This window comes from Panicum virgatum, chromosome 5K (assembly GCF_016808335.1).
Source record: "Panicum virgatum strain AP13 chromosome 5K, P.virgatum_v5, whole genome shotgun sequence".
Taxonomy (NCBI): Eukaryota; Viridiplantae; Streptophyta; class Magnoliopsida; order Poales; family Poaceae; genus Panicum; species Panicum virgatum.
This window is the reverse complement of record NC_053140.1, coordinates 22,621,154-22,633,315: the sequence shown is the minus strand read 5'-3', so window position 1 is coordinate 22,633,315 and position 12,162 is coordinate 22,621,154. Positions and strand designations below refer to the sequence as shown.

Sequence of the window (12,162 nt, the reverse complement as noted above, 5' to 3'; positions counted from 1 at the left end):
GAAGAAATCGGTATGGATTTTATTGTGGGGTTACCATGTACAAAGGATGGCTATGATTCTATATGAGTTATAGTGGATCGGTCGACAAAGGTAGCTCACTTCATTCCAGTGAAGACTAATTATACAGGAGCCAAATTAGCAGAGTTGTACATATCCAGGATTGTGTGTCTACATGGGGTACCTAAGAAGACTAGTAAGTTGGCCCATGCTAACGCTACGGGTAAAAAAACAACACGTGTAATATTTGTGTAATAATTATATACACTAAATAAAACAACAATGGTACATTTAAGCAACAAGGTCAATGCAATTTCATGTTTCTGAACTTCTAAAACTCAAATAAAATGTTTATAATTGGACAAATATTCAAGAAGAAGCAACCAATACATGCACTGAACCATTGACATTGTTAGAGTATATTAGGCAACTCCGAATATGGTTAGTTTAGGATTGATTGTAATCCCGGGATAACCTTCCATATCTATAGGAGAGGCTACTTGCCCTCCAAGCCATGTACTCCTATATATACCGCCCAAGGGGCTCAATGCAATACATCGACCACATTATACACATCCTACTTTCCTACATGGCTTCAGATGCCTAGGTTTTAAATCCTGACCTAACCGCCGCCGCTTCCGCTGCCGTCGCGCCGCCCCCGGGGAGATCGATTTCCGCCGGGGGCAGCGCCCTCCTAGGACGCGCCGCGGATCCCTCTGATCCGCGCCGCCGCCGTCGTCAACAAGCAGCAGGGGACCTACCTCTTCCCGTCGCCCATTGGATCCATGGCTGCGCCGACGTCGTCCTCGTCGGGCACTGCGTCGCCATGGGCCCGCCGCCAAGCCTACCCTGCCTTTGCGTTGTCGCTCCCTTAGCACCGCATCAGGACCCACCGCCCCTTCCGTGCAACGTCCAGGCGCCCCCTTCCCACTTGCGTCGCCGCACCGCTGCCCCTGAGCGCGAGTGCGTGGCTGCGGAGGAAGCTGTGGGGCCGCTAGGCCACCGCGCCGTCGGGGCCATTGGGCCACCGCACCGCCGTCTGACGTCGCCGCCAGGCCGCAGCGCTGCCGCCGCCCTCCACCACCGGTCCTTTCCTCGGCGCCGTCGAGCCTGCGTCCCCTTCGTCCTCAGCACCGCTTCCGCCACCGCCTTGCGCGCGAGGACGCGGCTACATGGATGGTTCGGAGGTCGCCAGCCCGCCGCGTAGCTGGAGCAGTGGCCACTTGGGATGCACTTCGCCGGCTCGCCCCCCTCTGCTATGCTCCACTGTTCTTTCCCGATGGGGAGAGATGAGGATAAAGGTGGGCTGGGAATATCCAGCTAGGTGCACCCGAGATTGTACCCGGAGGTTTGTCCCGTTGCTGCTGCTGTGTTTCTTTTTCCCGATGAGAGATCGGGTTTGCGTTGCCCTGTCGTTCGTCGCCGCTTCATCGTCGACACCCCCGAAGGACGAAGGTGTTACTGCGCCCTTCCAGGCTGCAGCGACGACGTTTGTGATCAAGCCACCCTACCGGTGTCGTCGCCTTTTCAGACGGTGGCGCCACTCGCCGCCGGTCTTCGTCAAGCAGGCGCTCGATCCGCCTCCGCGCCTCGAGCCGTTCTGGTGCGGACATCGCCGCAGATGTTCCTTAAGGAATACGTCATCGCCACCCCTGATCTGAGCGCGACACTTGCTGCAACCTGCGCCATCGCCACCCCTGTCCTGAGCGTTACCTAAGTCGCAAACCGCGCCGTCTACCATCATCATCCGCCACACCGTCCTGCTGCTGTCTTCGGCAAGAAGCTGCTGAGTTTGTGTACTCGAGAACCTCGACGACGCTTCGACCCGCGCCCCCTCCACGGCTTCGACCACGTCCACCTCGACTTCGGCTACTACGACACTAAAGTGCTATCATCTGCATGAGTCTCCAGTCAAAGCTTTCGCACTGGCATTCCGACTGCAGGGGGGATACGTCTCCATTGTTCTCTAGTCTGACCGTTCGTGTTGCTACCGCTACGACTGTGGGGTTATGTTAGAGTATATTAGGCAACTACGGATATTGTTAGTTTAGGATTGATTGTAATCCCGGGATAACCTTCCTTATCTCTAGGAGAGGCTACTTGCCCTCCAAGCCATGTACTCCTATATATACCGCCAAAGGGGCTCAATGCAATACATCGACCACATTATACGCATCCTACTTTCCTACAGACATGGCCTTGATCATTGACATTTCTACGTTTTATTCTACACTTCCTATGAAAGTTCAGAGAGTGATAAATATCGGATTATGAAATTTCATATATGAGTGATAACTGATAAATATCATATATGAGCCCAAAACAAGCCATCTGATCTGAAACTGCATCACAACCATAGATAACTTAGCTACAATAGATAACTTAGCTACAATAATCTGAGCCTGAAACAAAAAAACTTACGGGTAGGAGAATATAGGAAAAGATATGCAATGCTTCATGGATCAGGAAACAAGCGAACGATGACAGCTTTGGGTCAGCACTGCCATGCCCCTTAAGCAGCAGTATATTTGACAGTAAATCATATGCTCCTTACGTGGGACTATCTTTGAAGCAACAATGTCCAACCTTTTTTTTGCAACAGAAGGAGCAGTTATCTCTTATTTCAAAAGTGCAGGCGCAACTGAGTTAACTCTCAAATGCTACACGCTCCCTGGAACCATAATATGCAGCAACGTAGTCTAATCATTTTTTATGAACACATATTCATGTTGAGGAATGCTATATGATTTAAACAGAGCCCAATATGTGGATTGCTCACATTGAATCTAGAACGTGGAGAAAATATGTAGTTTCCCTAATGCGGGAGAAGGAACTACCTGCAGAGATTAGCGAGCCATTCTTGTGGGAAGTGGTGGCAACGATGATCTGTTTAGTCCCCAGCCACTGGTGCTATTGCTTCCGCATCTCCTCCACAAGCTTCAGTCGTATGTAGAGATCCATAGAATAACCTGAAAAAAAGAAAGGGCGAGATACATAAGACCATAACCTGAAAACATGGCAGCTAAAAGATCGATTACATCAAGGACCCAGAGCTGTTCTGCATCAAAGTGAAAGAGAGATAACATCAAGCTTATACTTCTGCTCTACGCTAATTAGCCCATCCCATCAAGTACTTGATTTCACCTAGATTGAATTTCACATAGAGAGTTCCTCACCGAGCATCGCCTTTGGAATATCATAGCCAATCTAGTGGCGGCCATGCTCCATCATTGTCTCACCAGTAAGTCCAGAACCAGACCCTGGCAATCACAACACACAGTCATCATTGGTAAACACTTTAATATATACACGATTTCCATCTGCCAAATCAACATACATTGATGTTTTATTAGAGATTGCAGATTAGCAATTCCATAATGAAGATGAAATAGAGCAACTGACCTATGTTGAGAAGCTGTTTGGGGACGCCATTGCTTGGGAGAGCGAGCAGCTCCAGCGGCCTCTTAGAAATCCTCGAGTGAAACATGATTCTTCCAATCAGCACCGCAAAATCGACCACACTCGGACCAAAAAATAAGGTGCTTCGCTTGCTCACCTGGATTTTGCACAGAGGTGGCGCATCCCACCGCCAGCCTCAGCTTCCTCCACCCGGGCTCTGCAGAGCCGCGCCACCCGAGGTGTCGGGCGCCTCAACGCCAGGCCACGCAAGGCCACCTTTGGCTCCGCTAAGGCAAGGCGCCGCTCCTCCGCCGTCCACGTGAGGTCGCGTCCACCCTCCAGTTCCACCGCGTCCGCCCTGTCGGCCAGCTCGCAGCCGTGCCCCTCCCTCGCCGGCGCCTCGTTCTGACCCTCTTTTGCGGCTCCCTGGCGCTCATGTTGCCGGCCACCTCCTTCAGCGATGCGGCCTCCGGCCGGCAACGGATCTGCGGCGGCCTCCCCTCCGGTGGTGTCCGCGCTGGTCGCCGAGGACCCGGCCCCTTCTCTGCCTGCATGGGATGGGTGGGACCTGGTCGTCCCCCGCCAGATTTGGCGTCGCCTCTACCAGGGCCCCTCGACGCCCACCCGGCACCCGGAGCCTGCCGGGCGTCGCGAGACCCCGCCGGTGCCGACGGACCTCGTTGGCCATGCCGCGGAACAGCAGGTGGTCCACCTGCGGCGACGACAGCTAGGTGGCATGCAAGCTCCGGACGTCGGCGTGCCCGCCGGGCGCAGGACGGCCGTGACGGCAGTGTGCGCGGCAGCGGCCGACCAAAGGACGAGGCGGCAGCGAACCAAAGGAGGAGGAGGCGGCGGCCTTTTTTCGCGAGATCCGTCGGGGGCGGGCGGGTCGAAGCGAGGCGGACGGGAGGTGGGGCGATTTGGATTTGGAGCCCGCGGGGGTGTGGGCGGCGGGCGGCGTTGAAGCCTTTGGCTGTCGTCCGTCCGATTGGAGGCCGATGAAATCTATTCCCACCTTTTGTGATGCAGGGGATTTTGTGGGTACAATTTTTTGGTGCGCATGGTGTTCCTCTCTCAGCAGGGGTGGCCTGGGCGGTGTGGACCTAGCCAAAATCGCATTGGTCCCTTATAGGATGGATGGATGGATTGGTATTCAGTTCATGTCTCGGTTTTCGCAGAAATTGCATGAGTCAATGGATACAAAGTTGAACTTCAGCTCAGCTTGTCACCCGCAGACGGATGGACAGACAGAAAGAATCAATCAAGTGCTAGAGGATATGCTTAGAGCTTGTGCTCTGAAGCATGGAGGAAGTTGGGATAAGAGCTTGTCGTATGCGGAGTTCTCATACAACAACAGTTATCAGACCAGTTTAAAGATGGCACTGTTTGAGGCATTATACGGTAGAAAGTGCAGAACTCCATTGTATTGGAGAGAGACAGGAGAAAGCCAGTTGTTCGGCCCTGAGATCATTAAAGAGGCCGAACAACAGGTGCAAGTCCTCAGAGAGAATCTGAAAGTGGCACAGTCGAGGCAGAAGAGTTATGCAGATACTCGTCGTAGAGAGTTGACCTTTGAAGAAGGAGATTTTGTGTATCTCAAAGTGTCACCTATCAGAGGTTTGCGTATGTTCAAGGTTAAAGGAAAGTTTTCACCTTGTTACATCGGACCATTCAAGATCTTGGCCCGGAAGGGTGAAGTAGCTTATGACTTAGAGCTACCAGCTCGGTTGTCCGATGTACACAATGTGTTCCATATATTGCAGTTGAAAAAGTGTTTGAGGGTGTCAGAGGAGGAATTGCCACTGGAGGACTGAATGCGCAGGATGATCTGACTTATACCGAGTATCCGGTCAAGATTCTGGACACACTAGAGAGAATTACTTGAAGTAAGAGGATATGAATGTGTAAGGTTCAGTGGAGTCATCATGCAGAGGATGAGGCAACTTGGGAAAGAGAAGATGAGTTACAGGCAGAATTCCCTCAGCTCTTTGCTAGCCTAGTCGAATCTCGAGGACGAGATTCCTTTTAATGGGGTAGGTTTGTAACACCCGTATTTCCAAATCAAGAGCCTAAATAAATTTAATTACATTTGTTGTAAGTTCGATAAGGTTTTATTTGATTTATCTTGTATTTAGAGCATTTGACGATGATTAAATAAAATACTTAGCTATAAAATAAATATAAGGGAAATAGGTTTTGTTGCATTTCATGCTGCCTTTGCATTTTATTTTACTTGTTGTTCAGCTTGGATTCAAATTTTTGAATTTGAATTTGGGTTGAACTTGTTTGAATCATTTTAGAAAAATACAAAATCTTTCTTTTCCCTACCTTGCTTTTAGCCCAGCCGGCCCACACCCCATCTCTCTTTTCTTTCTCTCCCCGCGGCCCAAAACTTCCTTCGTCGGCCCGTTCCCTTTATCCTCACCCGGCCCAACCCGCCTCCCTTTCCCTTTTCCTTCCTCTCACCGATGCGTGGGGCCCGCCCATCAGGGCTTTCCCCTACCCCAGGTCGGGCACGGACTCTGCAGAGTCCGGCCGCACCCCGCGCCGCCGCTCTATGCCTTGGCGCGCACGCCAAGGGGCCCTGCTCTAGCCTATAAATGGCGCCGCCCGCACCCCTTGAACCCCTCAAACTGAAGCCGCAGGCTCGCCTCGCAAACCCTAGCCGCCGCCGCGCCATTGTTGGGCTCGCTCGAAGCTCCGTGACGCCGCCGTTCCACCGCTCTCTCGCCGTCTTCGAGCCCTCCAGGAGTTTTGCATTGAGGTGGGGGTTCTCTACGGCCCGTTCTCTCCCTCCCTCTCGCTCTGCTCCGCCCGAAATAGCTTGTCGGAGCTCCGCCACATCTGCTCGCCGCCATGTGCCTTGCTCCGCTCGCCTAGGCCCTGCGCAGGTGCCCTAGATGGCTTCGTCGCATCGTGCTCGTGCTTCCCGTGCCAGCTGTGCTCGAAACGAGCCCTGGACGGCCGTTTACGGCCAAGTCCGGCAAACCGCTGCCGCGCGCCGCTGCCATAGTGTTGGCGCTCCTTAAGTATCCGTTTTATCCCTTGTTTATCCTTGATAATGGCATGAATTTAATATCAAAATCACTAACCGTCCTAACCCCGGCCTAATTATTGGTCATTTTCACGTTTGCACATATATTTTGGAGGAACTTCGTTTTTGCAGGTTTTTGGCCTATTTTAGAGCATGAAATGACGAGGCCCGTGATCGAGCACTAACACGGAGAAATACGAGGGCCAAAGCCCAAAAGGGAGGACCAAAGCCCATGTGGATTCGAAGCCCATTCACGCACATCCATCCTCCAAGAGAGCCCAAAGGACCGAGCCCACGAAGATGAGATCAAGATACTTCGGGATTAAGCAAAGCAAACGAAGATTTAAGGAAGGATTCCCTATCCTATACTTTCCTCGAAGATATCTCCAAGATAACAACGTCCAAAGGGGTGCAATCGTGAAGGACAGAAACTCTAAAAGATGCGAGGAGTCTACACGCCAAAAATGAGACCGAGGCGAGCCCGAAAAGGGGTAGGCCGGCAGGCCTAGGCCCATGGGGCCGGCCGGCCCAGCCCTTTTCTGAGGCGGTTTGCCTTCCCCTTCGACCGGTAGCTTCCTCGGCTTATAAATAGCTCGCACCTTATTCAACTCGAGGCATCCATCCAACCAGAACTCGATGAAAACCTAGGGCCAAGACCGGAGGGAGATGACGGCCGCCGCAAGTCTTCGAAGTTGTCTAGGAGATGGCTTAAGCCATCCCTAGCTGCCATGGCCTCCCTGCGTGGTTGTGTCATGGTGGAGTTCATGAGCTAGTTGGAGTCGTCACTGGTGTATACGCGGTGGTGGCGATCCAAACGAATCTATTATGTGAGTAATGTCTTCATGTCATTCGATCTATTTAGCGATCATGTCTCTCTTTCAATTTCGTTCTTGCTTTGGGTGCGCTTATTCCTAGATCTATTCTCGAGATAGATTGCATGGGGTGTTCTTGTAGCTATGGTGGCTAGGAGTTCATACCGGATCTACCCAAAGGGGGTTCGACTTGCTTCAGGGTATCCCGTTGAAAAGGAGGGCGTCGTGACAGGCCATCTCAACAGAGTAGGTTGGGTATCGAGGGATCGGATTGGAGGTTTTGATTTAAAGAGGCTTTGGATGAGATGCATGTTGAGCTTACTTGTTTAGCTAGAACTACAACTAGAATGCGTGTGATAGGTTTAGTCATGCCTTCGGTCATGCTTTATCCTTACCGATGTTCATGGATGAGATCAACCTTCGTACATCACTCATATCTATCAAAGGTTCACCTTTTATATGCAATTAATGCTTCATGTTAGGATAGATCCGTTAGATTAGATGGAAAACCCTAGTAAGTTCATTGTCGATCCATGGATTGATAAACCTTGGGGGAATACTCTAAGGGAAAAGCTACCACGAACCGTGCGCTTGCGGTATACAAATCGGGGGCGTTAGTGAACGTCAACAAGCTTTTCTGGCGCCGTTGCCGGGGTTCGACAACTCGAACCCTAGGGCGATCTATCTAATTTTTTGGGCTAACCCTAAATTTTATTATTGCATATACCCTTGTTTTCTTGTTCGTGTCCTTGAAAGCAGGTGGAAAAAGCTAGACACCAAACTTGGGCTTCGAGAAGTCCACAACCCGCTCCAACAAATTTCGACAATCGACGACAAGACGATCGAGGAGTTCTCGACATCAACATCGAAAACCCTAGATCCACTTCGACAAGATGTGAATAACATCAAGTTTCGCTCTTTAGTGGTAGGTGCTAACTTTTGTTAGTGGCCCAGCATCCGCTATCGAGTCCCCACTCCCTAAAGCAAAAGATGATAAATAAGGTACGCCGCAGTGTCAATTGATTTTAAAGACTAATGTTTTTGGGAAGATTTATTTGCTCAAGCAATAGGTATGAAGCATGTCCGAAAAGAAAATCGTGCGATTGGATCATCATCATCTATGAAGTGTCGCTGTTGTGATGAGTTTTTCGTCCAAGATTAGATATGTGCCATGAGTAAATAATAGATTATTATGAAGTTCCGTCAAGTCTTCTTTCCAACGCATCAAAAATCGTTAATTTTGGAGATCGGAGTGAAGAGTTATGGAAAGATCTTTCAACGCTGCGCGTTCTGAAATCTCTCGGGACGAAGCGTAGCGCCGGAGTAAAACAAGCATAACTTTTTCATCCGAGGTCCAATTTGGGTAAATGACCACTTGTTGGAAACATGATTTGATACACCTCACAATGAGCTTGGAGTTTGGTACATGTTCTGCACTGGACAAAGGAGCAATTCAACGAAGAAAGGTGCAGCAGCAAATAACGGAGAAAGTGATGACGATATCAAAGGATGATTGGAAGGCCGAGTGCACAAAAGATGATGATTTGAAGTTGACCAAAGCTGGAGGCAACAAGATTAGAAGAACCACAACACCGTCTATCTTCTCCAGTGAGATGCTCGATATACTTCTAATCGAGTGATGCTATTAAGGAAGGAGACCGTTCAGATCATCAACACGAAGCACACGAGCATCTTCCAATCCTGACACCTTGGTTAAAGCAAGAACAATGGAGAAGACACATCATTGAAGCTGTGATTGCTGGTAATCAATGGTGATGACCTTGAAGCCTAGGGACGCACGACACTACGCTCCAAAGACCACATGATCGAGATCATTGACATCTTTGGATGAATTCACAAGAAGATATTATTCTCATCATTGTCCAGCTCGACCTCAGAAGAAAATAGCAGCATATTTCTGTATATTCAAAAGCCCCATGAAATTCTGGTTCCAACGAATCAAGAATGAAGTCAATCGAAGTTTCCTACAAGGAATTATGGCCAAAACATCGAAGGTCGTGCACTCTGAAATTTTCTGGATAGCACGCAGCGCTAAAGTAAAACGATCATAACTCTCTCGTTTGGACTCCGTTTAAAGCAAGTGACCACTCGTTGGAAAGGTAATTTCATAAACTTTTCAATAGATCTATATTTTGGTATATGTTCTGTTGAGTGTACAGGAGATATTCCATGAAGAAGAGGCAGGAGCAACGCGATGAGAACGAGATAGAGAAGATGACGATGACAAAGGGGAGCTTGGGCAATGTTTTCATCAAGCGTACATGATAAAATTCAGAGGCTTGGAGCAGAGGAAGAACCCCAATGACATTGGCAAATGAAGACACAAGCAGTCGACTTTCGACAAACGAAGATGTTGCAAACAAACCACGACGGATTACAAGAGCGCAACATTCAACATATGGAGACGTGAGAAGCAAACCACGACGGACCACGAAGGATGCATCAAGATGACATCTCGCACAAAGCACCACGACTCCAATGAGTATGAAAAAGCTCCGAGGCTAAGGTATACAGTGAATTCTCAAGCTTCTATTGATTTTGTCGATAATCGTTAAAAATCTCATGCTCGAACCAATAGTCGGAATGAAAGTTTAAATTCTATGCCTTGTTCTTTTCACGATGATAGGCTAGAGTTTCTTGAGAAGGTTGATTTCATGCTTAAAGAACCTTTGCCTAATAATGAGCTCCGCGCTATACAAGAAATACATGCTGCATTTAATTACACCATGTCTTGTTGATGAAAATTAATTGAGGATGTGATTATGTTGCATATGTTTACAAATAATTGCAAATCTCGATCTTGCTTTGCGCTTGGTCAGGCTCATGACCCTAAAAGAGCACATGTCGGGAGAAGCCCGGGATTTCACTAGCCATGCAGGACATGAAACTCAAATAATGAGGAGGGAAACCGTGCCCAAAATTTTGAACACCATCATCAACATCTTCAAGTTTCAAGAACGGACGTCGCTAAGCCTCATCAATTTTGTGCACAAGTCCAGAGGTTTACAATGCAAGAAAGTTGAATATTCAGGATCTCCATCAAGTCCTCAGTTCAACGCATCCATGATCGATACAATTGAAGACCTACGGGAGGAGCTATGTCTCAAACATCGGAGATGCATGTGCTGAAATCAGCACGAGGCAGATTGCAGTAACGGGAAAAAGGGGCATAACTCCCTCAATTGGAATGCGTTTTGGGTAAATGAAGACTTGTTGGAAAGAAGATTTCGTGCACCTTGCATTGGATCAATTGGTTGGTGCAACTCCCAATCTGGACAGAGAGAAAAATTCATGAAAAGAAAGGTAGCGACGAAGGACAACAAAGAAGGAGGTGGCGATGATGTGAGAGACGATTGGGCAAGTTTTCCATTAAGCGTGATTGATCATGTCCAACATGGGAAGTGGAATAAGAGCTGCATGGAACACCTTCACCTCTTGCATGAAGGACCATGGCTTCGCATTAATGAGAAGGTATGTAAGAAAGTCGAGCTCTATGACTTTAAATGAAGCGCTTTGCGGGAGGCAACCCGATCTTTAATTTTATATATTAATATGACCGTCTACATTGCACTCTTTAATCGGAATATCAAGTAACATTGTACCATTTCTCTAATAGAAACGACAACTTCATGTTGTTCATTCTAAATGTTATTGAGGGAGCACTTTGTTATTTGATCTTGGGAAACTTGTAGACCTTTTTGTGTGCCTATTAGTGTTTAGAGTCTTTTTCTTTGTGTCCCTTTTAGAGAGATTTATGAAGCATTGTACCACCCTTTAAATTCTAAACTTGTGGCTAGTTAACTTAGGCTAACTTTTTGTTTTGTTTTAGACCACCTCATCATGTCATATCATTTTGTTCATCCACCCCGTGTTGCATTGCATACCATGTTGTTCGTCTCACCCTTGCATTGCATTGCATGTTGCATTTAAAAAAAAACTTTTCTAAAAACATTGACTAGCCTCGCTTTTGAGATCCTAAAACTCTTAGGAAAACCACTCATAGAGCAATCCTAAAACCATAGGTTATGTTTTTCATTCAAAAAAAAATCTAACTTATGTTTCTCTCTAGTTTTTTTGAAACCACCTTAGATAGAATTTTTATACCCAACACTCTCTCTCTTCAAAATTTTTGTTTTAAGCCAAAAATATAGGAAACCCATAAACCTACTTCTAAAACCTTGTTAGTTCGGTTGCTTGATCCTTTTTCGATAAATAACCTTTTCATTGACAAAAGCCTCACTTCTTATGATGTGCCGCGAATGCTTTTTGTCACTCTTAGCAATTGTTTTTGAATAAGCTAGTTGCGGAACAACATCGAAAGGTCCTTTCAACCTTGCCAACACTTGTTTTTACTAACTTTGCATTTGTAGTTTGCGTCCATTCCATTGTTCATACACTCATTTTGCTAGCTTGGTCTCAACTTTATTGATGAAAGCTTTCATATCCATGTGTAATGCTTCACGTGAGCATTTTCCTTTTTGCAATCTTGTGTAAACATGGTGTTTAGACATGATTGAAAACCATCATCATTTAGTTACCAAGCTATGAGGTTGTATTTGGTTGGTTTATAAGCTTTGCAATGCGCTTTATTTTTTTCTTGTGCTATGAAGGCCTATTGATCTTGGGATAGACATGGTGTTTTGACCTTGGTTAAATACGTCTTTGTGGCTATGGAGAAGTTCGGCAATCTAGTTGTAAACATGGTGTTTAGAACTAGGTGTAAACATTGTCTTTGTTTATATATCTTCCTCTCATTTGCATTTACACTAGCGAACACGTACACTCACTAGTTTCGCTAAGCTAACTTTGCCACAATTTGAGATTTTAGGAATGGTAGGTTTGTTGGCATTTGTTTCTACTCCCGACCATCACCCCGGGGGTAGTGTGTGTTTAAAATGT

The 12,162-nt window shown here is 47.6% G+C and overlaps 1 long non-coding RNA gene across 2 annotated transcripts; it reads right to left on the bottom strand.

Annotated features, from left to right (window-relative positions):
* Nucleotides 1–2,282: 2,282 nt before the first annotated feature.
* Nucleotides 2,283–4,358, bottom strand: LOC120709449. 2 transcript variants are annotated; one of them, XR_005689666.1, is made up of 4 exons: nucleotides 3,554–4,358; nucleotides 3,400–3,460; nucleotides 3,174–3,257; nucleotides 2,283–2,966 (listed from the first exon to the last, which is right to left on the bottom strand). It is a non-coding gene; the product is annotated as an uncharacterized LOC120709449 (long non-coding RNA). The 2 variants fall into 2 exon arrangements; XR_005689665.1 differs by having other exon boundaries at nucleotides 3,400–3,470; nucleotides 3,554–4,357.
* Nucleotides 4,359–12,162: the final 7,804 nt, after the last annotated feature.